The sequence below is a fragment of the Hyla sarda genome, chromosome 1, assembly GCF_029499605.1.
Source record: "Hyla sarda isolate aHylSar1 chromosome 1, aHylSar1.hap1, whole genome shotgun sequence".
Lineage (NCBI taxonomy): Eukaryota > Metazoa > Chordata > Amphibia > Anura > Hylidae > Hyla > Hyla sarda.
The window spans coordinates 321833914-321858505 of NC_079189.1; the positions used below are offsets into that span (position 1 = coordinate 321833914).

The following is a 24592-nucleotide window of genomic DNA, read 5'->3' on the forward strand; positions in this document are numbered from 1 at the left end:
CAAATATATGTTTATGTATGTGTTTTTATTTTTTATTTTTATTTATAGCTTAATAGCTATGGGAGGACTTGTGATGAGTATAAAGAATTCAGTCATTTATGCCAAGTTGTTGCTTCTGTTGCCCTGATACCAGTGCTTTTCTTCCAGTTGTTGCTGATAATAAAGGTCCTTTTTAACTCTATCTATCTATCTATCTATCTATCATCTATCTATTATCTATCTATCTATCATTTCTCTATATATATATCTAAAATATCTTATCTATCTATCTCCTATCTATCTATCTATCATTTATCTGTCTATCTGCCTGTCTATCTATCTATTTATCTATCTCATATCTATCTATCTATTGTTATTTGTCTATCTATCTGCCTGTCTATCTATCTATCTATTTATCTATCTATCTCATATCTATCTATCTATTATTTATTTGTCTATCTATCTGCCTGTCTATCTATCTATCTATCTATCTATCTCATATCTATCTATCTATCTATTATTTATTTGTCTATCTATCTGCCTGTCTATCTATCTATTTATCTATCTATCTCATATCTATCTATCTATCTATCTATCTATCTCATATCCATCTATCTATCTATCTATCTATCTATCTATCATTTATCTGTCTATCTATCTGCCTGTCTATCTATCTATCTATCTATCTATCTATCTATCTATCTCATATCTATCTATTATTTATTTGTCTATCTATCTGCCTGTCTATCTATCTAGAAAACAGAGAAATGCAGCACTACTCAGCCTGTATGTTATGTAGATGGTGCTAGCGTCCCAGACTTAATCCAAGTCTTCTAAAATAGATATACAGTGCTGCAGCACTCCAAAAATGCCCAAAAAATGTAATTTATTAGCTCATGTCAAAAATCACAGCAATGTTCCAGTTCACCATTAGAACCATCTTCAAGCTCAGTGATTCCCATGTGATAGAATAACAGGGTGCACAAGTGCTAGATACTTACATCAATTTCATATAAAGTCATAAATATAATCGTACAATTATCAAAAAGTGCAAGTATCAAGAACAGAAATATTATCTATCTATCCATCTAGATCTGTATGTCTGTCTAGCTAGCTGTCTGTATTTTTTGTATTTCTGATGCTCTGCTCTAATCGATGGTTTCTTCTTGAACAGTAACTTAGCTAGCTCTAATGGGACTTTGGGTGAACTTGTAGCTTCTACTAATATCAATGTTATTGATGGGTTTACTTGTACAATAAGTTGTTTGATGTCATAGTTAATCATTTCTATACTTCAAATGATGTTCAGCCAGAACAGTGTGGTAGCAAGCTAGAAAGAAAAATCTATGAGATATTAAATATGTTTGTGCAATAAGTTTACTGGCAAAGCAGAAAAACTATGTTAGTAAACTTTGAAGGACAGAGACTGCTTTATCAGGAAAGGTTACTTATGGTACCTACTTGCCTGATGCATGGGCTCTAAAAGCTTGCTAATATAATTTTGTGGTTAGCCGGTGAAGTTATAACTCCTATAATATTTTGAGTCATTATCACTGGTTTGTAAGCTACCCTTATATTAAAGGGGTACTCCACTGGAAACTTATTTTTAAATCAACCAGAAAGTTACCAGAAGGTACCAGAAAGTTAACCTCTTAAGGACGCAGGGCGTACCAGTACGCCCTGCGCCTGGTCCCGTTATATAACACGGGGTCACGCTGTGACCCTGCCTCATACCAGGTCTGTCCTGGCGGCTAATGACAGCCATGATCCTGGGCTAATAGTGTGCTGCACCGATCATTATGCCGCTCACTATTAACCCTTTAGACCCTAAAATGAAAGTAAAAGCTTCCCAGCAGCTCAGTCGGGCTGATCAGGACCATTTCGGTGAAATGCGATTGGCGATTGATTGCGCCAAGCCTGAAATCCAGGCTTGAGCAATCGACCGCCGATAACACTGATCTTTGCCGTGTCAATGCACGGCAATGATCTGTGTATGAGATCGGTATGTTCAGTGCAATAGCCACTAGGGGGCTATAACACTGCAAGAAAAAAGTGTGAAAAAAGTTAATAAAGATCATTTAACCCCTTCCCTAATAAAAGTAAGAATCACCCCCCATTTCCCATTTAAAAAAAACCTGTAAATAAAAATAAACATATGTGGTATCACCGCATGTGGAAATGTCTAAACTATAAAAATATATAATTAATTAAACCGCAGGGTCAATGGGGTACACACAAAAAAATTCAAAAGTCCAAAATAGCGTATTTTGGTCACTTTTTATATCATGAAAAAAATGACTAAAAAGCGATCAAAAAGTCCAATAAATACAAAAATGATACCAATAAAAACTTCAGATCACAGTGCAAAAAAATGAGCCCTCATACCGCCCTGTAGGTGGAAAAATAAAAAAGTTATAGGGGTCAGAAGATGACAATTTTAAACATATACGTTTTCCTGCATGTAATTATGTATTTATTTTTTAGAAGTAATACAAAATCAAACCTATATAAGTAGGGTATCATTTTAACCGTATGGACCTACAGAATAAAGATAAAGTGTCATTTTTACCAAAAAATGCACTGCGAAGAAACGGAAGCTCCCAAAAATTACAAAATTAAATTTTTTCTTCAATTTTGTTGCACAATTAATTTTTTTGTCACTGTAAAGTAGAATTGGTGGTGCAAAGAATAAGCCATAATATGGAATTTTTGGTGCAAAATTTTATGCGTTATGATTTTTAGAAGGGGATGAGGAAAAAAATAAAATACAAAAACGGAAAAACCCTGCGTCCGTAAGGGGTTAAACAGATTTGTTAATTACTTCTATTAAAAAATCTTAATCCTTCCAGTACTTTTCAGCTGCTGTTTTGATCCACAGGAAGTTCTTTTCTTTTTTAATTTCCTTTCTGCTTGACCACAGTGTTCTCTGCTGACACCTCTGTCCATTTTAGGAACTCTCCAGAGTACAAGCAAATCCCCATAGCAAACCTCTCCTGCTCTGGACAGTTCCTAAAATGGATAGAGGTGTCAGAAGAGAGCACTGTGGTCAGACAGAAAAATAATTCAAAAGGAAAAGAACTTCCTGTGGAACATAGCAGCTGATAAGTACTGGAAGGATTAATATTTTTTTTATAAAAGTAATTTACAAATCTGTTTAACTTTCTGGTACCAGTTGATTTAAAAAAATGTTTTACAGTGAAGTACCCTTTAATAACTCACTAATGTATACATTAATGTAAACTACATGTATACATATAACAATTGTACACTAGACTGGCATGATAACTATTTTATTAAAAATGAAGCAACTCTTCCTCTGGACAGGTTTTGATAAATTCTCCCCAATAAAGTTTATCTTTAGGAAGACTTTCAGGAGCCATATTTTAATTGGTTTTGAACTCTGAGTCCAGATCTGAAATCATTGTAGAAATACTGGTGGGCAAAATGAGTTCCGCCTTTAAAGGGGTACTCTGGTGGAAAACATTTTTTTTTTTACATCAACTGGCTCAAGAAAGTTATACAGATTTGTAAATTACTTCTATATAAAAATCTTAATCTTTCCAGTACTTTTCAGCTGCCCTATGCTCCAGAGGAAGTTGTGTGGTTCTTTCAACAGTGTCTGACCACTGTGCTCTCTGCTGCCACCTCTGTCCATGTCAGGAACTGTCCAGAGCAGGAGAAAATGCCCATAGCAAACCTATCCTTTTCTGGACATTTCCAGAAACGGACAGAGGTGGCAGCAGAGAGCACTGTGGTTAGACAGAAAAGAAATAAAAAAAAAAAATAACTTCTTCTGTAGTATACAGCAGCTGATAAGTACTTGAAGGTTTAAGATTTTTAAACAGAAGTAATTTACAAATCTTTTTTTTTCTTTATTTTATAAATATCATTTCACAATTTCGATGCATTAATACTTAAATATTTCATACAACCGCTAACGCATCATAACATATTTCATAACATTTTTACAATTTTGAGCCCTCCCCGCACCTCCCACCACCCACCCTCCTAACCCTCAGAGAAGAAGGAAGCGGGGGAAAAAAAAATAGGGAAGAAAAAGGGATAAGGGAATGTGTTAAGATATGGGAAGCCCCCAATCATCCCTCTCCTCTACCAATATGTCCATGTTCTGTTCCATTCTCTCCTTACACTCTTACTCCTAATCCATTTCAGTTTCCTATCTTTAATCCTGTTTATTCCTCTTGTCCATTCTTCTATTTGGGGCTCCTCGACAGCTATCCAATTTTTTTAAATTACCAATCTTGCATAGAATAAGACTCTATGCAGCATATTCTCATATTTTCCCACATTATATATAGCCCCCAGTAGATTGAATTCTATCGTCCGGGGGATCTGAATAGATATATTTTTTTCCATCTCCATCTTATCACTAATTCCCAAAATCTGGAGAATGTACTACATAACCACATGCCATGCAGATAGTCCGCATCCTCTGCTCCACATTTCACACATCGGGCCGAGGCTATTGCACCCATCCTATATAGTTGAAGTGGTGAATAGTGAACCATGTGTACCAGCTTAAATTGTACAATTCTATGGTCCATACTCCGAGAAACCTTACTAATATTCTGTGCAATGGTACTCCAGCTGCTATCTGGTAACTGGCCCACTATTTCTACCCATTTATCCCTAATTCTACTCATACCATCTATCCCCACTATCGTGTTTAACCTTTTGTATATCATAGATAGTCCCTTTTTCTTAATGTGGTCTAACTGCATCAGTGTATCTATCATATTGTGTCGCTGTACTTGGTATACTTCCTTATTTATTGTGTTTCTAAATGCGTGGTTAATCTGACAATAATATAGCCAGTCTCTATCTTTAACTCCATAACCCCTCTTAAAGTGCTCAAATGGATACAACTTTCCATTTTCAAACATTTGGTCCAACGATTTTATACCTTTATTTTCCCAAAAGCTTGATTCAATTTCAACTAACTCTTGTAATTTATTGTTACCCCATGGGGGTGTGCATCCTATATTGTGATCAATGTGTAACATTTTTTTCATCTTATTCCACACCTTTTTAAATTTCCCCATTAAAGTGCCATCGTATAAACCATCTTTTTTGTGCTTAACTAGCTCAAGTGTTTCATATATGTTCTTTTTTTTATTTACATCCACCACGATTTGTAAGAACCTTGACTCTTCCCAATTTACAATGCGGACCAGCTGCGAGGCAAGGTAGTATAGCAGAGGGTTGGGCATACCCAACCCTCCCCTATCCCACGACACCATGAACTGTCTATATTTTAGTCGAACCCTTTTTCTGCCCCATAGAAGCCTACCCAAAATTACTTCTATCTTATGAAACCAAGTATAACTTATCCACATTGGAGAGGCACTAAACACGAACAGAACCTGAGGGAGAACCACCATCTTAATAATCGCCATCCTTTCTGACATCTTGATCCATGTTTCTACTCTCTTCTCTAACCTATTCAACAAAGGACATAAATTATTGACCAAGTATTTATCATTCGTGGCAGCTATTTTAACCCCTAGGTAAGAGAAACACTCAAATTTCCCCAGTATCTTCAGCTTACCCTCCATCTCCCCTATATCCTCATCTAGAGGTAACAAGGTGGATTTACTCCAGTTAATCTCCAGTCCGGATAAAGGAGAGAATTTCTCAAATATTTTCATAATCTGGGGGATTTTCTCCTGGGGATGAGTGACAAAGAGGAGGATATCATCTGCAAATAATAAAATCTTATTGGCCCCTCCGTTAACCCCAAAACCTTCGAATAGCTTACTCTTTAATAACTCACTAATGTATACATTAATGTAAACTACATGTATACATATAACAATTGTACACTAGACTGGCATGATAACTATTTTATTAAAAATGAAGCAACTCTTCCTCTGGTCAGGTTTTGATAAATTCTCCCCAATAAAGTTTATCTTTAGGAAGGCTTTCAGGAGCCATATTTTCATTGGTTTTGATCTCTGAGTCCAGATCTGAAATCATTGTAGAAATACTGGTGGGCAAAATGAGTTCAGCCTTTAAAAGGGTACTCTGGTGGAAAAAAAATTTTTTTTTACATCAACTGGCTCAAGAAAGTTATACAGATTTGTAAATTACTTCTATTTAAAAATCTTAATCTTTCCAGTACTTTTCAGCTGCCCTATGCTCCAGAGGAAGTTGTGTAGTTCTTTCAACAGTGTCTGACCACTGCTCTCTCTACTGCCACCTCTGTCCATGTCAGGAACTGTCCAGAGCACTCTAGACTGCATTTCCTGATTTTGGACTTCTGCCAGGCCAGCAAGAGTCAAAAGTCTGTGCAAGAGATGGGGGGAAATGTGTCCTTACCATAAGGAGCGCAATAGCAAAAATACGTTTTAATGAGAGTGCCAATTTAATAAATATATAATATCTGGAATGCATATTTATGAGCAGGAGAAGCATTGCTCAAAAGCATGGAGACTGCCTTCATTGCTCAGAAAATGAAATTGCATTTTCTACAGCATCACCGGCACTATTAACCAGTCCAGTGTGGGTACTGCTGCTGTACGGCTGTACACTCTAAGGAGTTAATATTGACAGGCTATAGGTCTTAGATATTTGACTAGTTTGGGGGATTCTAACTCCCAGGAGCCTTTTTATCAGTTGAATAAAGGGGCTATGGAGCTCTTGCACTTACTGCTTACCTTTACATAGACACAGTATCAAAGATCTGGTTGTGTCCATGCTTTGTGGAGTGCAGTTTAATTCAAGTTCTATTTTATTCAATCACACTGATAAGTCCTTAACCCCTCCTGGATGGAGGGCATATAGGTACACCCTTGCATCCTGGTACTTAAGGACCTAGGGCATACCTGTATGCCCTTGTCCTGTTACCGGGGTTTAAAGCGTGCTCACAAGCACACTTCAAACCCTGTGGGTCCCGGTTGCTAAGAGCAGCCGGGACCCACGGTTAATGCCAGGCATCGTCGATCAGCCCAATGCCCAGCATTAACCCTTTAGACGCTGCAATGAAATTTGAACGCATTATCTAAAGTTCAGGGTTGACTGTGCCGGTTAGCTCAGAGAAGCTGATCAGGACATCCGTACCAAAATCACTGGTCCCGATCAGCTGAGAGGATGGTGGGAGGGCCCCACCTGGCTCCTTGCTGTCCAATCGGTGCTCTGAGGCTCCAGTCAGCAATGGCAGGCTAGAGCAGCAGAGCACTGATAACACTGATCAATGCTATGAGATGGCTTAGCCTTGAACAGTGTATGCAATATACAGATTGCATGTTATAGCCGCCTATGGGGACTAATAAAAATAAAATTAAAATGTGTAAAAAAATAAATAAAAAAAGTTAATAAAAGTGAATTAACCCCTTCCCTAATAAAAGTTTGAATTTAACCATTTTTTTTAAATAAAATAATGTAATAAAAAATAAACAGAATAAAAAGCGATCAAAAAGTCCCATCAAAATAAAAATGGTACTGATAAAAACTACAGATAACGGTGCAAAAAATTAGCCTGTATGCGGAAAAATAAAAAAAAGTTATAGAGGTCAGAAGAGGACAATTTTAAAATTAATAATTTTGGTGCTGTAGTTATAATTAGTAAAATAACAGAAAACCTACATAAATTGGGTATCCTTGTAATTGTATGGACCTACAGAATAAAGATAAGGTGCCATTTTTACCGAAAAGTGCACTGCGTAGATACGGAAGCCCCCAAAAGTAAAAAAAGAAAGGTGCTGAAGTGCTGATTTTTGCGGTAAAAATTAGCATTTCGAATATTCGCGCTCAACACTAGTAGATTATGAAATGAGTGATGTCATTATAAAGTACAATTGGTGGCACAAAAAGAAGCCCGTATATGTAGGTGCAAAATTGAAAGGAAAAACTAAAATTGGCCTTGTCCATAAGGTCAAAATGGGCTGAGTTCTTAAGAGGTTAAAGTCACCTTTGACTTTGTAATTAATATACTCACAGAGAAATTAAAGGGAATTTGTCAGCTGTATTTGCTGCTAAGACCTTATGGATGTTGTTGCCAAACTTATAAATCTGCCTTATTAATTTCTCAAAATAATAACTCAACTGAAATCTACCAATGAGGCCACAGATAAACACATTAAACTAAAATATATAATTTTTTATTAAAGATGATAAGAAAAACAATGCCTCACAATACAGTGCTCAGAAAGGTATAAAATCAGATATAGCACTAAATAATAAACACAAAACCAGGGAAGGAGGTATAGGGTACAGGTGAATAACCTGACCTGACCAACCCTACCTAGTCTAACCCCTTGCCCTCACTACAATAAGTGTGGACAGGGAATAGGGATACAAGTGATATCCATAGTAGAAGTCACATATACATTAAGAATAAACAATGCAATGACTCAATATGTATATACTCTTACTCCTAATGACCTACGCGTTTCACCCTTACTGTCACGATGCCGGCTGGCAGGTAGTGGATCCTCTGTGCCAGAGAGGGATTGGCGTGGACCGTGCTAGTGGACCGGTTCTAAGCCACTACTGGTTTTCACCAGAGCCCGCCGCAAAGCGGGATGGTCTTGCTGCGGCGGTAGTGACCAGGTCGTATCCACTAGCAACGGCTCACCTCTCTGGCTGCTGAAGATAGGCGCGGTACAAGGGAGTAGGCAAAAGCAAGGTCGGACGTAGCAGAAGGTCGGGGCAGGCAGCAAGGATCGTAGTCAGGGGCAACGGCAGAAGGTCTGGAAACACAGGCAGGGGACACACAAGGAACGCTTTCACTGGCACTAAGGCAACAAGATCCGGCAAGGGAGTGCAGGGGAAGTGAGGTGATATAGGGAAGTGCACAGGTGAACACACTAATTGGGACCACTGCGCCAATCAGCGGCGCAGTGGCCCTTTAAATCGCAGAGACCCGGCGCGCGCGCGCCCTAGGGAGCGGGGCCGCGCGCGCCGGGACAGAACAGACGGAGAGCGAGTCAGGTAGGGGAGCCGGGGTGCGCATCGCGAGCGGGCGCTACCCGCATCGCGAATCGCATCCCGGCTGGCAGCGGAATCGCAGCGCCCCGGGTCAGAGGACGTGACCGGAGCGCTGCCGCGGGGAGAGTGAAGCGAGCGCTCCGGGGAGGAGCGGGGACCCGGAGCGCTCGGCGTAACAGTACCCCCCCCCTTGGGTCTCCCCCTCTTCTTAGAGCCTGAGAACCTGAGGAGCAGACTTTTGTCTAGGATGTTGTCCTCAGGTTCCCAGGATCTCTCTTCAGGACCACAACCCTCCCAGTCCACTAAAAAAAAATTTTTCCCTCTGACCTTTTTGGCAGCTAAAATTTCTTTGACCGAGAAGATGTCCGAGGAGCCGGAAACAGGAGTGGGAGGAACAGATTTGGGAGAAAAACGGTTGAGGATGAGTGGTTTGAGAAGAGAGACGTGAAAGGCATTAGGGATACGAAGAGAGGGAGGAAGAAGAAGTTTATAAGAGACAGGATTAATTTGACACAAAATTTTGAAAGGACCAAGATAGCGTGGTCCCAACTTGTAGCTAGGGACACGGAAGCGGACATATTTAGCGGAGAGCCATACCTTGTCTCCAGGGGAAAAAACGGGGGGAGCTCTTCTTTTCTTATCCGCGAACTTCTTCATGCGTGATGAAGCCTGTAAGAGAGAATTTTGGGTCTCTCTCCATATGATGGAAAGGTCACGAGAAATTTCATCCACAGCGGGCAGACCAGAGGGCAAGGGAGTAGGGAGGGGGGGAAGAGGGTGACGGCCGTACATCACGAAAAATGGGGATTTGGAGGAAGACTCAGAGACCCTGAAGTTATACGAGAATTCGGCCCATGGGAGGAGATCTGCCCAGTCATCCTGGCGGGAGGAAACAAAATGTCGCAAATAATCACCCAAGATCTGGTTAATCCTTTCTACTTGTCCATTGGACTGGGGATGATATGCAGAAGAAAAATGTAATTTAATCTTGAGTTGTTTACAGAGAGCCCTCCAGAATTTAGACACGAATTGGACGCCTCTATCCGAGACAATCTGCGTAGGCAACCCGTGAAGACGAAAAATGTGTACAAAAAATTGTTTAGCCAACTGAGGCGCAGAAGGAAGACCAGGAAGAGGGATGAAATGTGCCATTTTGGAGAATCGATCAACGACCACCCAAATAACAGTGTTGCCACGGGAAGGGGGTAAATCAGTAATAAAATCCATACCAATCAGAGACCAAGGCTGTTCGGGGACAGGCAGAGGATGAAGAAAACCAGCGGGCTTCTGGCGAGGAGTCTTATCCCGGGCACAGATAGTGCAGGCTCGCACAAAGTCCACAACATCCGTCTCCAGAGTCGGCCACCAATAGAAGCGGGAGATGAGTTGCACAGATTTCTTGATACCCGCATGACCTGCGAGATGGGAGGAGTGACCCCATTTGAGGATTCCGAGGCGTTGGCGAGGAGAAACAAAGGTCTTTCCTGGAGGAGTCTGCCTGATGGAGGCAGGAGAAGTGGAGATCAGGCAGTCAGGTGGAATGATGTGTTGCGGAGAGAGTTCAACTTCTGAGGCATCCGAGGAACGAGAGAGAGCATCGGCCCTAATGTTCTTATCGGCAGGACGAAAGTGAATCTCGAAATTAAATCGGGCAAAGAACAGAGACCACCGGGCCTGGCGAGGATTCAGCCGTTGGGCAGACTGGAGGTAGGAGAGGTTCTTGTGGTCGGTGTAGATAATAACAGGAGAACTTGATCCCTCCAGCAGATGCCTCCATTCCTCAAGTGCTAATTTAATGGCTAGAAGCTCTCGATCCCCGATGGAGTAGTTCCTCTCCGCTGGAGAGAAGGTCCTAGAGAAAAAACCACAAGTGACAGCATGCCCGGAAGAATTTTTTTGTAGAAGAACAGCTCCAGCTCCCACTGAGGAGGCATCAACCTCCAATAGGAAGGGTTTGGAAGGGTCAGGTCTGGAGAGGACGGGAGCCGAAGAAAAGGCAGACTTGAGTCGTTTAAAGGCGTCTTCTGCTTGAGGAGGCCAGGACTTGGGATCAGCATTTTTTTTGGTTAAAGCCACGATAGGAGCCACAATGGTAGAAAAATGTGGAATAAATTGCCTGTAATAATTGGCGAACCCCAAAAAGCGTTGGATAGCACGGAGTCCGGAGGGGCGTGGCCAATCTAAGACGGCAGAGAGTTTGTCTGGATCCATCTGTAGTCCCTGGCCAGAGACCAAATATCCTAGAAAAGGAAGAGATTGGCATTCAAACAGACATTTTTCAATTTTGGCATAGAGTTGGTTGTCACGAAGTCTCTGAAGAACCATACGGACATGCTGGCGGTGTTCTTCTAGATTGGCAGAAAAAATTAGGATATCGTCCAGATATACAACAACACAGGAGTATAACAGATCACGAAAAATTTCATTGACAAAGTCTTGGAAGACGGCAGGGGCGTTGCACAGTCCAAAGGGCATGACCAGATACTCAAAGTGTCCATCTCTGGTGTTAAATGCCGTTTTCCACTCGTCCCCCTCTCTGATGCGGATGAGGTTATAGGCGCCTCTTAAGTCCAATTTAGTGAAGATGTGGGCACCTTGGAGGCGATCAAAGAGTTCAGAGATGAGGGGTAAGGGGTAGCGGTTCTTAACCGTGATTTTATTAAGACCGCGGTAGTCAATGCAAGGACGTAGGGAGCCATCTTTTTTGGACACAAAGAAAAATCCGGCTCCGGCAGGAGAGGAGGATTTACGGATAAAGCCCTTTTTTAGATTCTCCTGGACGTATTCGGACATGGCAAGAGTCTCTGGGGCAGAGAGAGGATAAATTCTGCCCCGGGGTGGAGTAGTGCCCGGGAGGAGGTCGATAGGGCAATCATAAGGCCTGTGAGGAGGTAGAGTCTCAGCTTGTTTTTTGCAGAAAACATCCGCGAAGTCCATATAGGCCTTAGGGAGACCGGTTACTGGAGGAACCACAGAGTTACGGCAAGGGTTACTGGGAACCGGTTTTAGACAGTTCTTGGAACAAGAGGACCCCCAACTCTTGATCTCCCCAGTGGACCAATCCAGGGTAGGGGAATGAAGTTGAAGCCAGGGAAGTCCAAGGAGAATTTCCGAGGTGCAATTGGGGAGGACCAAAAGTTCAATCCTCTCATGATGAGATCCGATGCTCATAAGAAGGGGCTCCGTGCGGAAACGTATGGTACAGTCCAATCTTTCATTATTTACACAATTGATGTAGAGGGGTCTGGCGAGACTGGTCACCGGGATGTTGAACCTGTTGACGAGAGAGGCCAAAATAAAATTTCCTGCAGATCCTGAGTCCAAGAAGGCCACTGTAGAGAAGGAGAAGGCAGAGGCAGACATCCGCACAGGCACAGTAAGACGTGGAGAAGCAGAGTAGACATCAAGGACTGTCTCACCTTTGTGCGGAGTCAGCGTACGTCTTTCCAGGCGGGGAGGACGGATAGGACAATCTCTCAGGAAGTGTTCGGTACTAGCACAGTACAGGCAGAGGTTCTCCATACGGCGTCGTGTCCTCTCTTGAGGTGTCAGGCGAGACCGGTCGACCTGCATAGCCTCCACGGCGGGAGGCACAGGAACAGATTGCAGGGGACCAGAGGAGAGAGGAGCCGAGGAGAAGAAACGCCTCGTGCGAACAGAGTCCATATCTTGGCGGAGTTCCTGACGCCTTTCGGAAAAACGCATGTCAATGCGAGTGGCTAGGTGAATAAGTTCATGTAGATTAGCAGGAATTTCTCGTGCGGCCAGAACATCTTTAATGTTGCTGGATAGGCCTTTTTTGAAGGTCGCGCAGAGGGCCTCATTATTCCAGGACAATTCTGAAGCAAGAGTACGGAATTGTACGGCATACTCGCCAACGGAAGAATTACCCTGGACCAGGTTCAACAGGGCAGTCTCAGCAGAAGAGGCTCGGGCAGGTTCCTCAAAGACACTTCGGATTTCCGAGAAGAAGGAGTGTACAGAGGCAGTGACGGGGTCATTGCGGTCCCAGAGCGGTGTGGCCCATGACAGGGCTTTTCCGGACAGAAGGCTGACTACGAAAGCCACCTTAGACCTTTCAGTGGGAAACAGGTCCGACATCATCTCCAGATGCAGGGAACATTGGGAAAGAAAGCCACGGCAAAACTTAGAGTCCCCATCAAATTTATCCGGCAAGGATAAGCGTATCCCAGGAGCGGCCACTCGCTGCGGAGGAGGTGCAGGAGCTGGCGGAGGAGATGACTGCTGAAGCTGTGGTAGTAACTGTTGTAGCATAACGGTCAGTTGAGACAGCTGTTGGCCTTGTTGCGCTATCTGTTGTGACTGCTGGGCGACCACCGTGGTGAGGTCAGCGACAACTGGCAGAGGAACTTCAGCGGGATCCATGGCCGGATCTACTGTCACGATGCCGGCTGGCAGGTAGTGGATCCTCTGTGCCAGAGAGGGATTGGCGTGGACCGTGCTAGTGGACCGGTTCTAAGCCACTACTGGTTTTCACCAGAGCCCGCCGCAAAGCGGGATGGTCTTGCTGCGGCGGTAGTGACCAGGTCGTATCCACTAGCAACGGCTCACCTCTCTGGCTGCTGAAGATAGGCGCGGTACAAGGGAGTAGGCAAAAGCAAGGTCGGACGTAGCAGAAGGTCGGGGCAGGCAGCAAGGATCGTAGTCAGGGGCAACGGCAGAAGGTCTGGAAACACAGGCAGGGGACACACAAGGAACGCTTTCACTGGCACTAAGGCAACAAGATCCGGCAAGGGAGTGCAGGGGAAGTGAGGTGATATAGGGAAGTGCACAGGTGAACACACTAATTGGGACCACTGCGCCAATCAGCGGCGCAGTGGCCCTTTAAATCGCAGAGACCCGGCGCGCGCGCGCCCTAGGGAGCGGGGCCGCGCGCGCCGGGACAGAACAGACGGAGAGCGAGTCAGGTAGGGGAGCCGGGGTGCGCATCGCGAGCGGGCGCTACCCGCATCGCGAATCGCATCCCGGCTGGCAGCGGAATCGCAGCGCCCCGGGTCAGAGGACGTGACCGGAGCGCTGCCGCGGGGAGAGTGAAGCGAGCGCTCCGGGGAGGAGCGGGGACCCGGAGCGCTCGGCGTAACACTTACTTGTGGTTTAGGGTTCATCAGGGCTCAGGGGAGCAATCAACATATCACAATAGATAATAATCAATAAAACACTATATACAAAAAGTTATAAAGAAACAAAAAAGTGAAGCACACGTGAAACAAAAGCGTAATAACCGCACGATAATACTGAGTATATGATGAATAGGTAAATGAAAATAGATAAATCAATCCACTCAGGCCATAGTGGTAGAAATATGAATCCTTAATTGTACTATGAGTAGATGAAGAATACGTTCCTTGCCCAGAGTAAGTACTCCAAATGAAATTAGGTATACATAAGATAACCAAACGTTGTACCACAGGTATGTCACCCAAGAAATCACTGTTTGCCAAATCCTGGGTTACTGATAATACTGGAACCCATGTGTGTTGAATGGTGGACTGAGAGCTGATAGCTGGTGTGGCACACAAAATGCAATGATACAATATATTAGGCCAAAAAAAACCCTGACCAGATGAAACAATGCGCCAGAATGAATCCAGGTGGATTGTTAATAGATTAGAAACACTTCCAGAAAGCACCTAATGCGGGATGCATAGAGCGTCAGGCGGCCCAAGATAAATAGAAAATTCGATAATGCAGGAGCCTGGTGCCACCTCCCTAATGTGGAGGCTTCAGAGGAGACGATAACCCCCAGTCCCTGTTGTCCCTTGTATGGACTCAGTATGCGTATGATTTATCTATTTTCATTTACCTATTCATCATATACTCAGTATTATCGTGCGGTTATTACGCTTTTGTTTCACGTGTGCTTCACTTTTTTGTTTCTTTATAACTTTTTGTATATAGTGTTTTATTGATTATTATCTATTGTGATATGTTGACTGCTCCCCTGAGCCCTGATGAACCCTAAACCACAAGTAAGGGTGAAACGCGTAGGTCATTAGGAGTAAGAGTATATACATATTGAGTCATTGCATTGTTTATTCTTAATGTATATGTGACTTCTACTATGGATATCACTTGTATCCCTATTCCCTGTCCACACTTATTGTAGTGAGGGCAAGGGGTTAGACTAGGTAGGGTTGGTCAGGTCAGATTATTCACCTGTACCCTATACCCCCTTCCCTGGTTTTGTGTTTATTATTTAGTGCTATATCTGATTTTATACCTTTCTGAGCACTGTATTGTATTGAGGCATTGTTTTTCTTATCATCTTTAATAAAAAATTATATATTTTAGTTTAATGTGTTTATCTGTGGCCTCATTGGTAGATTTCAGTTGAGTTATTATTTTGTAAAATTGTCTCCAAGGGCATGTATATCATTGGCTGAAGGACCATATATTTCCTATTTCTGGTTTTTGTTTTTAATTTCTCAGTCATATGTCAAGGATGTGGATCCAAGCTACTCTAATGTCACGGCTTGGCATGCCTGCTTGCTTGCACTCGCCTCCCAGCCCCTCCTTAACTCACACACAGAGACCTGTATGTATATCATGGAGGGGCTTGGAGGTAAGGGTGAGCAAAGAGGTGTGCCAGGCTGTGACACTTGAGCAGCTCAGATCGCCCTTCTTTACACTTGACTGAAAAATATAAAGATGATTATATAAGTTTGGCAGCCATCATCAGCTCCGGGAAAGGTAAAGTTTGCTTTTATACCCTAACAACTATCCAACGGTGTCTACAGCTCTAAACAGCAAATACAGCTGAAAGATTCTTTTTAAGGTAGTATTTAGTAACTATTTCAAATACATTCTGCATCTGTTATATCCCTCTGTATATCAGGAATACACATGCTATACCATCTCTTGGTACAATATATTATTTTTATCCACCTTTAGAAAAGAAAGATAGCTGGATAGATATGTCAGCAGAAAATATTGAATGATTAGTTTTATTTTATTTCTTTCACCCCTTAATGACCAAGGACATAAATTTATGTCCTGGTGCTGCGGTATTTAGCGCACCAGGATGTATATTTACATCCTGTACATGACCGCGAACACCCGAGCAATGCTCGGATCATGCGCGGCTGGTCCCGGCTGCTCATCGCAGCCACGAACCCACCGGTAATGGCTGACATCCGTGATGGTGCAGATGTCTGCCCTTAACCCTTCAGATGCCATGATCAATACAGATCACGGCATCAGTGGGAGTGCGGTCAGAAATATGAATGAACGGATCACCCGCAGTGCTGACGATCATCCAGAACGGCGTCTTCTGCTCTGGTCTGAGAACGAGCAGACCAGAGCAGAAGATCACCGATAACACTGATCAGTGCTATGCCCTATGCATAGCACTGAACAGTATTAGCAATCAAAGGATTGCTATAAATAGTCCCGTATGGGGACTATTAACATGTAAAAATAAAAATAAAAAAGAGTTTGAAAAAATTTGAAAAATTCCCTCCCCCAATAAAAAATTCCTTTTTTTTCCATTTTACCCCATAAAGTGTAAAAAAAAAAAAACATGTATACACATATTTGGTATCACCGTGTGCGTAAATGTACAAACTATAAAATTTTATGTTGCTGATCCCGTACGGTGAATAGTGTGAATGTAAAAAAGGGCAAAATTGCTGCTTTTTTGTCACATTTTATTTAAAAAATGTATAAAAGTTTTATATACACAAATGTAGTATCAATAAAAAGTACAGATCATGGTGCAAAAAATGAGCTCCCATACCGCCGCTTATATGGAAAAATGAAAAAGTTATAGGTCGTCAAAATAGGAGGATTTTAAAAATACTAATTTGGTTGAAAAGTTTGCAATTTTCTTAAGCACAACAATAATAGAAAAGTACCATATATACTCGAGTATAAGTCGAGTTTTTCAGCATGATTTTTCGTGCTGAAAATGCCCCCCTCGGCTAATACTTGAGTGAACTCTCCGCCTGTCAACCCCTTCTCAGTGGTCTCCAGATGTTGCAAAACTACAACTCCCAGCATGCCCGGACAGCCATCGACTGTTTTGAAACCTCTGGAGGTCCGCAGGTTGAAGACCACTGCGGCCTTCGTCATCATCCAGACCCCCCCCTTTTCTACTCACCTCCCCTTGGTGGGAAGAAAGGGTGAGCTGGTCCGGGCCATTTATGCTGCAGGGACCGTCCGGGTGGAGGGTTAGTCGTTCCGGCCTGTCCATTTTCACAGGGAGGCCCTCTTCTCCGCTCCGGGCCCGGCCCCAGACTAGTGACGTTGCCTTGACGACGACGCAGGGGGACGTCCGTGCGTAACGACTAACCCTCCCCACGGGACAGTCTCTGCAGCATAGATGGCCCAAACCAGCTCACCCTTCCTTCCCACCGAGGGGAGGTGAGTAGAGAACTAAAGGGGGAGGGGGGGGAGGGTCTGGATGATGACGAAGGTCGCAGTGTTCTTCAACCTGCGGACCTCCAGAGGTTTCAAAACTGCAACTCCCAGCATGACAGCAAATTATTCTCTTATTGAATTTCTTTTTTGTCTTGTCCACAGTGCTCTCTGCTGACACATCTGTCTGTGTCAGGAACTGTCCAGAGCAGCATAGGTTTGCTATGGGGATTTTCTTCTGCTCTGGACAGTTCCTGATACGGGCATCAGGTGTCAGCAGAGAGCACTGTGGACAAGACAAAAAAGAAAATCAAAAAGAAAATAATTTTCTCAGCATACAACTGCTAATAAGTACTGGAAGGACAAATTATTTTTAATAGAAGTAATTTACAAATCTGTTAAACTTTCTGGCACCAGTTGATTTAAGAAAAAAATGTTTTCCACTGGAGTACCCCTTTAAGGGGTTAAGAGCATTTCACGGAGCTGAGATGTCCTGGAAGTAATTGCTCTAAGCATCGAAGAGTAAAGGCATAGTTATGGCTGGCAAGAGGCAACTCTCTGTAGACAGAACCTGTCAATTCCTAACTTGGAAAATAGGTCTTTCAAAGTAAGTTGATGGACTGCTGCCATAGAGTGTAAGTCTTTGTGTAGATTAGTACTAAATCTGCTTGCTTTCTTCTGTCAGATGTCCCAGAGGCAGATCTTTTGTTCTGTGTCTTTACACCACTCATATTCATTCTGCAACATTGATTAATGAGCGTTCACATTGATGCTCCTGAATTTAGAAGATTGAAATAAATGTCTTTTAGCAATGGAAATTGCAGATCAGTTTGTATTTTATACAATATACATTTAATTAACTAGAATGAATAGATGGATACTGAGTCATCTGAATGATAACAAAAGAGAAGTAAGTGCTAGCCAACCAGAAGAGCATGGGGATGAATCCATCCATATAATCCGATTGTCATTTTAGACTTTGATGTAGAATGCTATGTGAAAGATACACAAAACCCCATTACATGGGCGAATATATCCTATTATATGCATATAAGAAAAAGAAAACCAGGCACTACAGCATTGTAACATGAACCGGCATACTAATTATATAGAGGTGACCCCAATAACCCAACGAGTTCCTCTCAACCATGAAATTTCATCAAGTGTGAAAAACATTAAATTAAAGCTCGGCATGCTAAAAATAACTGCACAGATAGCACAGAACTTTCTATCAAACTAATGTCAATTTTAAAGCAGATTCCTATTCGTTTTTCTCCGAAAGTTGTGCTCTTCTTATTGCGCGTCTACTATCAGGGAATTAAACCACGGATAAGTCACAAATTCTGGCAATGAAATTTACTCTACAGGAATAGATGCCGCTCCTGGAAAGCTCTAAATATCTATTTACTATTTATATAGATCATAAGAATCTTTTATAAGAATCTGTGGATGGCTCAGAGGTTGAACTTTAGATGAGTTCATAGATCCTCATTCTTCTGGTTTGATGTTAATCCATGTCACAGAATGACTGAAAAAGTTATTTGCTGGTTGCATGAATCAGTTTTAACCTCTGGCAAAAATTCTATTCTCAATCAAGCTGGTTCCAACTTTCTGGAAGAGCAGTTGTCACATCAGCTTTACATCATAAAATCATATTATAATCAATAGAATGAGAAAAATGTGCAAAACTTCTATGTTTGCATCAAAGTCAAATGCTGAGCGAGATGAAGAGGGAGGATGATAAAAGAAATATTTGGTTGTCACAGTCTGGTTCACAGTGGCCATATGTCTAGGGTCTATCCACCAGATATCCCATACTCTTTGGACTGGCAAAATGCTGAGGAGGTCACGCTTAATGTTGTTGGTGGCAGTAGTCCATCCTTAGTGCTAAGGTGCAAATAGGTAACCATAGACTGATATAACTTGAGGAAAGGTAACTCCTGGTAACTCATGGTAACCAGATGGTTAAAACTTCCACTTTAAAGGAGTATTCTGGTGGAAAACGTATTTTTTTTCTAAATCAACTGGTGCCAGAAAGTTAAACATATTTGTAAATTAGTTCTATTAAAAACCCTCCAGGACTTATTAGCTGCTGAATACTACAGAGGAAATTATTTTCTTTTTGGGACACAGAGCTCTCTGCTGACATCACGAGCACAGTGTTCTCTGCTGACATCTCTGTCCATTTTTGGAACTGTCCAGAGCAGCATATGTTTGCTATGAGGATTTTCTCCTACTCTGGACAGTTCTTAAAATGGACAGAGATGTCAGCAGAGAGCACTGTGCCCGTGATGTCAGCAGAGAGCTCTGTGTTCCAAAAAGAAAATAATTTCCTCTGTAGTATTCAGCAGCTAATAAGTACTGGAAGCATTATATTTTTTAAAAGAAGTAATTTACAAATCTGTTTAACTTTCTGGCACCAGTTGATAAAAAAATAAAAATAAAAAATAAAAGTTTTCCACCGGAGTACCCCTGGAGTTATAAACAAGGTTTGTTGAGGCTGGAGCAGACTTCCCAAACATCCAGATCTGTTTCTTCCTCTCTAGTTTTTCGTAGTCAGGTTTTCAAATTGCATGATGACTAATTCCTTGCCATTTAGTCTCAGTCTAGTGTAGTTCCCAGCTATGTGATGCTCTAACAATAGGTACTATAATTCCTGCTTGGTGCAAATCCTGTGCAGTAAAAGCAAAGTATAAAACATTTTTCAGTATAAAACATTGTTAGATCTAAAGGCACAGAAAGGTTATAACTAGTCATCTTGTAGTAGCCCAATGGGACACTACCTGTATACATGTGCAGTGACTTTTAAGGTAAAGATTGCTTATCTGCCCTGGTTCTTTACCTGACAGAGAACCTTTTATAATAAATGAGAGGGGAAATGTGACTTCTTTCCTCAGGCAGTCATCTCTATGTTTTTATATGTGTTAATAGAATGACCATGGTAAATGGTTCCCTGTACACCCATCTATCAGCTACACCTCCAGTCTCTTTATGCTTCTTAAATGCAGATATTTTTTTCTTATAATACAGCTCCTACCTCGCTGAATTTGTTTTTAGTCTAATTGCCTTTAAGATGACCATTTTTATAGCATCCAAATGGCTCCTTCTCATCCAAATGGCACCTACTCTATTCATAATTTCCTGGAAATTTGTGTTTCTAAAATCCAATCCATTGGTTGTAGTATATGATATTTTACACTTTGTTTTTACATCAAACCATAATCATTTTTGGCCATTAAAACCTGAATTTTATTCCAACCTTCATGTGACATCTTGCGCTCCGGCCGCACATCCTGGCCGTGAGCGCATTGTCCCCTCTCCTTCTCTGGCCGGGCGTGCACCAGAGCTCTCAGGTTTAAAGGGCCAGTGCGCCCGTAATTATGTTTTGCACCTGCACATTCATTATAAGTTTCTGCACCTCACCCCACTCTCTGCCGGATCTTTGTTTGCCTTTGTGCCTAAGAGAAAGCAGTATTCTGTGATTCCTTTCTGTGTACCAGACCTTGCATTCCGTGACCTGACCGTGTATCTAGCCGCCTGCCTATTGACCTTCTGCTACCCTACTGACTACGCTCCTGTGCCGCCTGCCTTGACCTCCCGCTAGTCTGATTTCGTCTTGTCTTATCTCTTCTGTTCCATGCTTCACATCAGCCGCCTGTGTGCTCGAGTCGCGCCTGGCACGGCCCGCATCAGCTGCCACACAGGTCCAGTGAATCCACTACACCTCCAGCTTCAGACCACTGTGGTATTGCGGATCTACTACCCAGAATTCCAGTCGACTGCGGTGAGTCTAACACTTCATGTGTAAATACCTTTGTAAAAACATTGACTCCTGTTTCCAACCTGTTTTCTGGTGTGTTTTCCATTTTTAACCTCCCTGGTGGTACGAATCTGTCTGGAAATTTGTACCAAAAGCGGTAAAATTTTTTGCATTGAATTTCACATCTCCCCCCGCCCATTTCCCATCTCCCCCGTCACATTCCCTCTCCCTTGTCACTCCCCCTTCTCCCCTTGTCTTGTCCTGCAGCAGAATACACTGGGTTTGCCGGGCAGATTTCAAACCTAGTGTATTTGCTGCAGAACAAGTCCTTTCCCCTTCAGCCAATCACTGGCTTGACACCACTGCGGCCTGTGATTGGCTGAAAAGGGAAAGGTCCTAGAAGATGAATAGTGAAGAGAGCAGGGACCAGAGCGCACGGAGGGGAACGGCATATGCAGGGACCGGGATTAGGTAAGCAAAAGTTTTTTTTATTTTACTCCTTTTTCCTTTTACACTTAGCTCAGTGTTTTTCTAACAGGGTGCCTCCAGCTGTTGTGAAACTACTACTCCCAGCATGCCCGGACAGCCTTTGGCTGTTCGGGCATGCTGAGAGTTGTAGTTTTGCAACAGCTGGAGGCCCCCTGGTAGGGAAACACTGACTTTTAGTATTTTTCTTTACCTGCTCTGGCCGGCCCCCGCCACGGGAGCCGACCCGAGCAGATAATCGCATGTTTTCCCGGGGGCTGTATCGCTACATCGCATTGCTTTTGCGATATATCGTGCAGCCCAGCCGGCAACTCTGCAATTCTTCCCCGAGCGTAACTCGGGGTTACCGATCCTGGCAGGGAAAATTAACCCCCAGTCAGGCTCGGGATAGCCGCTCTGGAGGTTAAGGGATATTCCTTTGATTTTTCTATCTTGATGCTTTGGCTTTTTTATTGGTATACCCTGTTTTCATTCAATAACCCTAACAAATTGTCTATCCCACATTTTACACAAAGCTGACTAAGAGTAGTCAACATCTTTTTTTCACACTATGAGTTGAATTTCCATATTAAAGACGTTTTGGCGATTGTTTCAGTTGACAACTTTCTTGGGGCCATGTTTTATTTTATTTAGCACCGTTAAATCACTTGGTAAAGTTTGCAAACTTCCCTTTTTTACTACAGACTAATTTGCATTGTTTATTTTAAAAAAATTGCACATTTCAAGGTGATTTCATAATGTACTTTTTTTTATTTAATCAGACACATAGGGGGAGATTTATCAACACCTGTGTAGAGGAAGAGTGGTGCAGTTGCCCCTGGCAACCAATTAGATAGCTTCTTTCATTTTTCACAGGTCATTTTAAAAATGAAAAAAGTAATCTGATTGGTTGTCATGGGCAACTGCACCACTCTTCCTTTACACAGATTTTGATAAATCTCCCCCATAGTGTTTCTACCTGTGTTTAACATAAATATGCAATGAAAGGTTTGAGAGGTTTGAGAGTGAATGTAGAATACACATATTAGATCATGTTGCCTGTATTGTCTGTGTTTAATCAAACATATATTATTTCTACCTGTGTTTAACATAAATATGCATTGAAAATGTTGAGAAGGAAATAGGAATAGGCATCTAAGGTATAGTAAGTGTATTTTCTGGGTTTAATCAAACAGGTAGCAAGAGACTGGTAGTTTCATTGCCACTTGATTACTTGGTAAGTGCCAAATCATACTGAAGACAACCTCCAAGTTGTTCAATATATAAAAAAAAAATGTCTCTTAGAGGAATGGTTGGCTGAGGAAATGGAAGAAGAAAGTGCACCCAGTGCCTCATGATATAAGTAGCAGCAGCCCCAGCAAGGAAAAGTTGTCACTATCTTATAAGGGTTGCGTGGTTTTGGAGGATAATATGGCCTTTGTGGACTAGTGGACTTGTTCTTGGTCATCTCAGAAGGAGGAGGAGTTTGATAATATGACATTAAGCCGGGTGTCAGTGTGTTTCTCATTGTCTACAGCTTCATTGCACAGTGAAAAAGACTGTGTAAAAGACAGTCAGCCTTTTGAGTGTGTTGCAGAGGTGGTGTGGAGTTGGAAGCTTTGGCTGATCATAGCACTAGCTTACCCAACTCCTCCTTCTCCCTCCTTTCATCGGTGCAAAGTCAAGTGCTGCTAATGCTGTTTTACCTCTGAATGCTGCACTGTCTGCAACAGAAAGTTTAACACTTGCTCTCTGGTTGTAATCTGAGATTGGGAAATGTGGTTGCTGATAATGGCACAAACAACTCGACTGCCCTGCGTGTAGATGGCATGACACACACTCTCTCTCTCTCTCTCTCCCTCTCTCTCTCTGTATGCCACATGTGCTAAATCTTGTTGACAAACATTTTGCAATAGTTTCAGTTGTGTGCAGAAAAGTTTTGTGTGCTTTTAAACATGCCATTGTAGACCTAAAGTGCCAAAATAGTCTTCCTCAAAACCACCTCATTTGCGACTTTCCAACATTGTGAAACTTAACATTACACATATTGAACTACCTGTACCAGCAGCAAAAAGCGTAGACAGACTTCCTAATGCAGCAGAAAGACAGTTTTTGGAGCCAATGTTACTTTCAGATGAGGCAAAGAAAGGTAATCAGAGACACCTGTCATGTGTTCAGGCCTTTTGAACAGGAAAAAAAAATTGTCAGCAAGGACAACAGTAGAATTAGTGATGCAATGCCACTGATATTCCTTCTGGAGCAAACAGTCACGGTAATGATTGAGGAAGATTTACATCTGGCTTTCAGCATTATGGATGTTCTCAGAAAGAATTGGATGAGGAGGAGGATGAAGTCGGACCTGAGGATAATTTGGACATAGAATCTGTCAAAGGGACAAGGAACATAAGGTGACAGTGATGATGAAGATGACGGCGAGGACCTTGATGACCAACTTTGGCAATATAGTCATTTGAATTGTCAGATGACTCACACCCCTTAGCCTCCTAATCACACCCCCTGAGCATGGCATTCACACCCCTTTTTGCCACTTTTTACATTAATGCTTTAATGCCATGTTTCCATTATTGATGCTATGTCTACGAGAATATATACTTCATTCAATCCTAAAGCAGTCTAACTCTGTCACCTAAAAACTCAGGTTCAGGGGATTCTGGTTCCAAACTTACCAGGTTATTGACCTGAAGAATGTGCTTGATAATGCTCTATTTTTTTCTAGGGGTATCAAGGTTCCTAGATTAGATAAAATACCTGCATGTCATGACACTGCATAATTCTTGACTACCAATCTTTGTCAGTATTGTGCTGTCCCTAAGCAACACCTTACTTGAATTATTGCTGCCTGACTATGGTTATGTAGACTGATTCTATATAGTTGTTCTGTTTTTGCAACTTGCCCTCTGTCTATTGGAAACTATTTAAAGTAACTTTAACCTAATCCATTATCAGCATAATGGGATTACCTATGACATATATTTGATTCATGACATATAGTTTTTAAGAATTTAGAAGACTCACACATATTAATAGAATATCCAAAATGTA

The 24592-nt window shown here is 42.2% G+C and overlaps 1 long non-coding RNA gene across 1 annotated transcript in view; it reads left to right on the forward strand.

Moving 5' to 3' along the window:
• The window catches only part of LOC130273040 (uncharacterized), a 152792-nt gene extending 129891 nt beyond the window's left edge, over positions 1–22901 (forward strand). The window contains exons 4-5 of the long non-coding RNA XR_008843849.1: positions 20956–21088; positions 22726–22901. This is a non-coding gene — a long non-coding RNA (uncharacterized LOC130273040). The remainder of the gene's footprint in view (positions 1–20955; positions 21089–22725) is intronic.
• The last annotated feature ends 1691 nt before the right edge of the window (positions 22902–24592 follow it).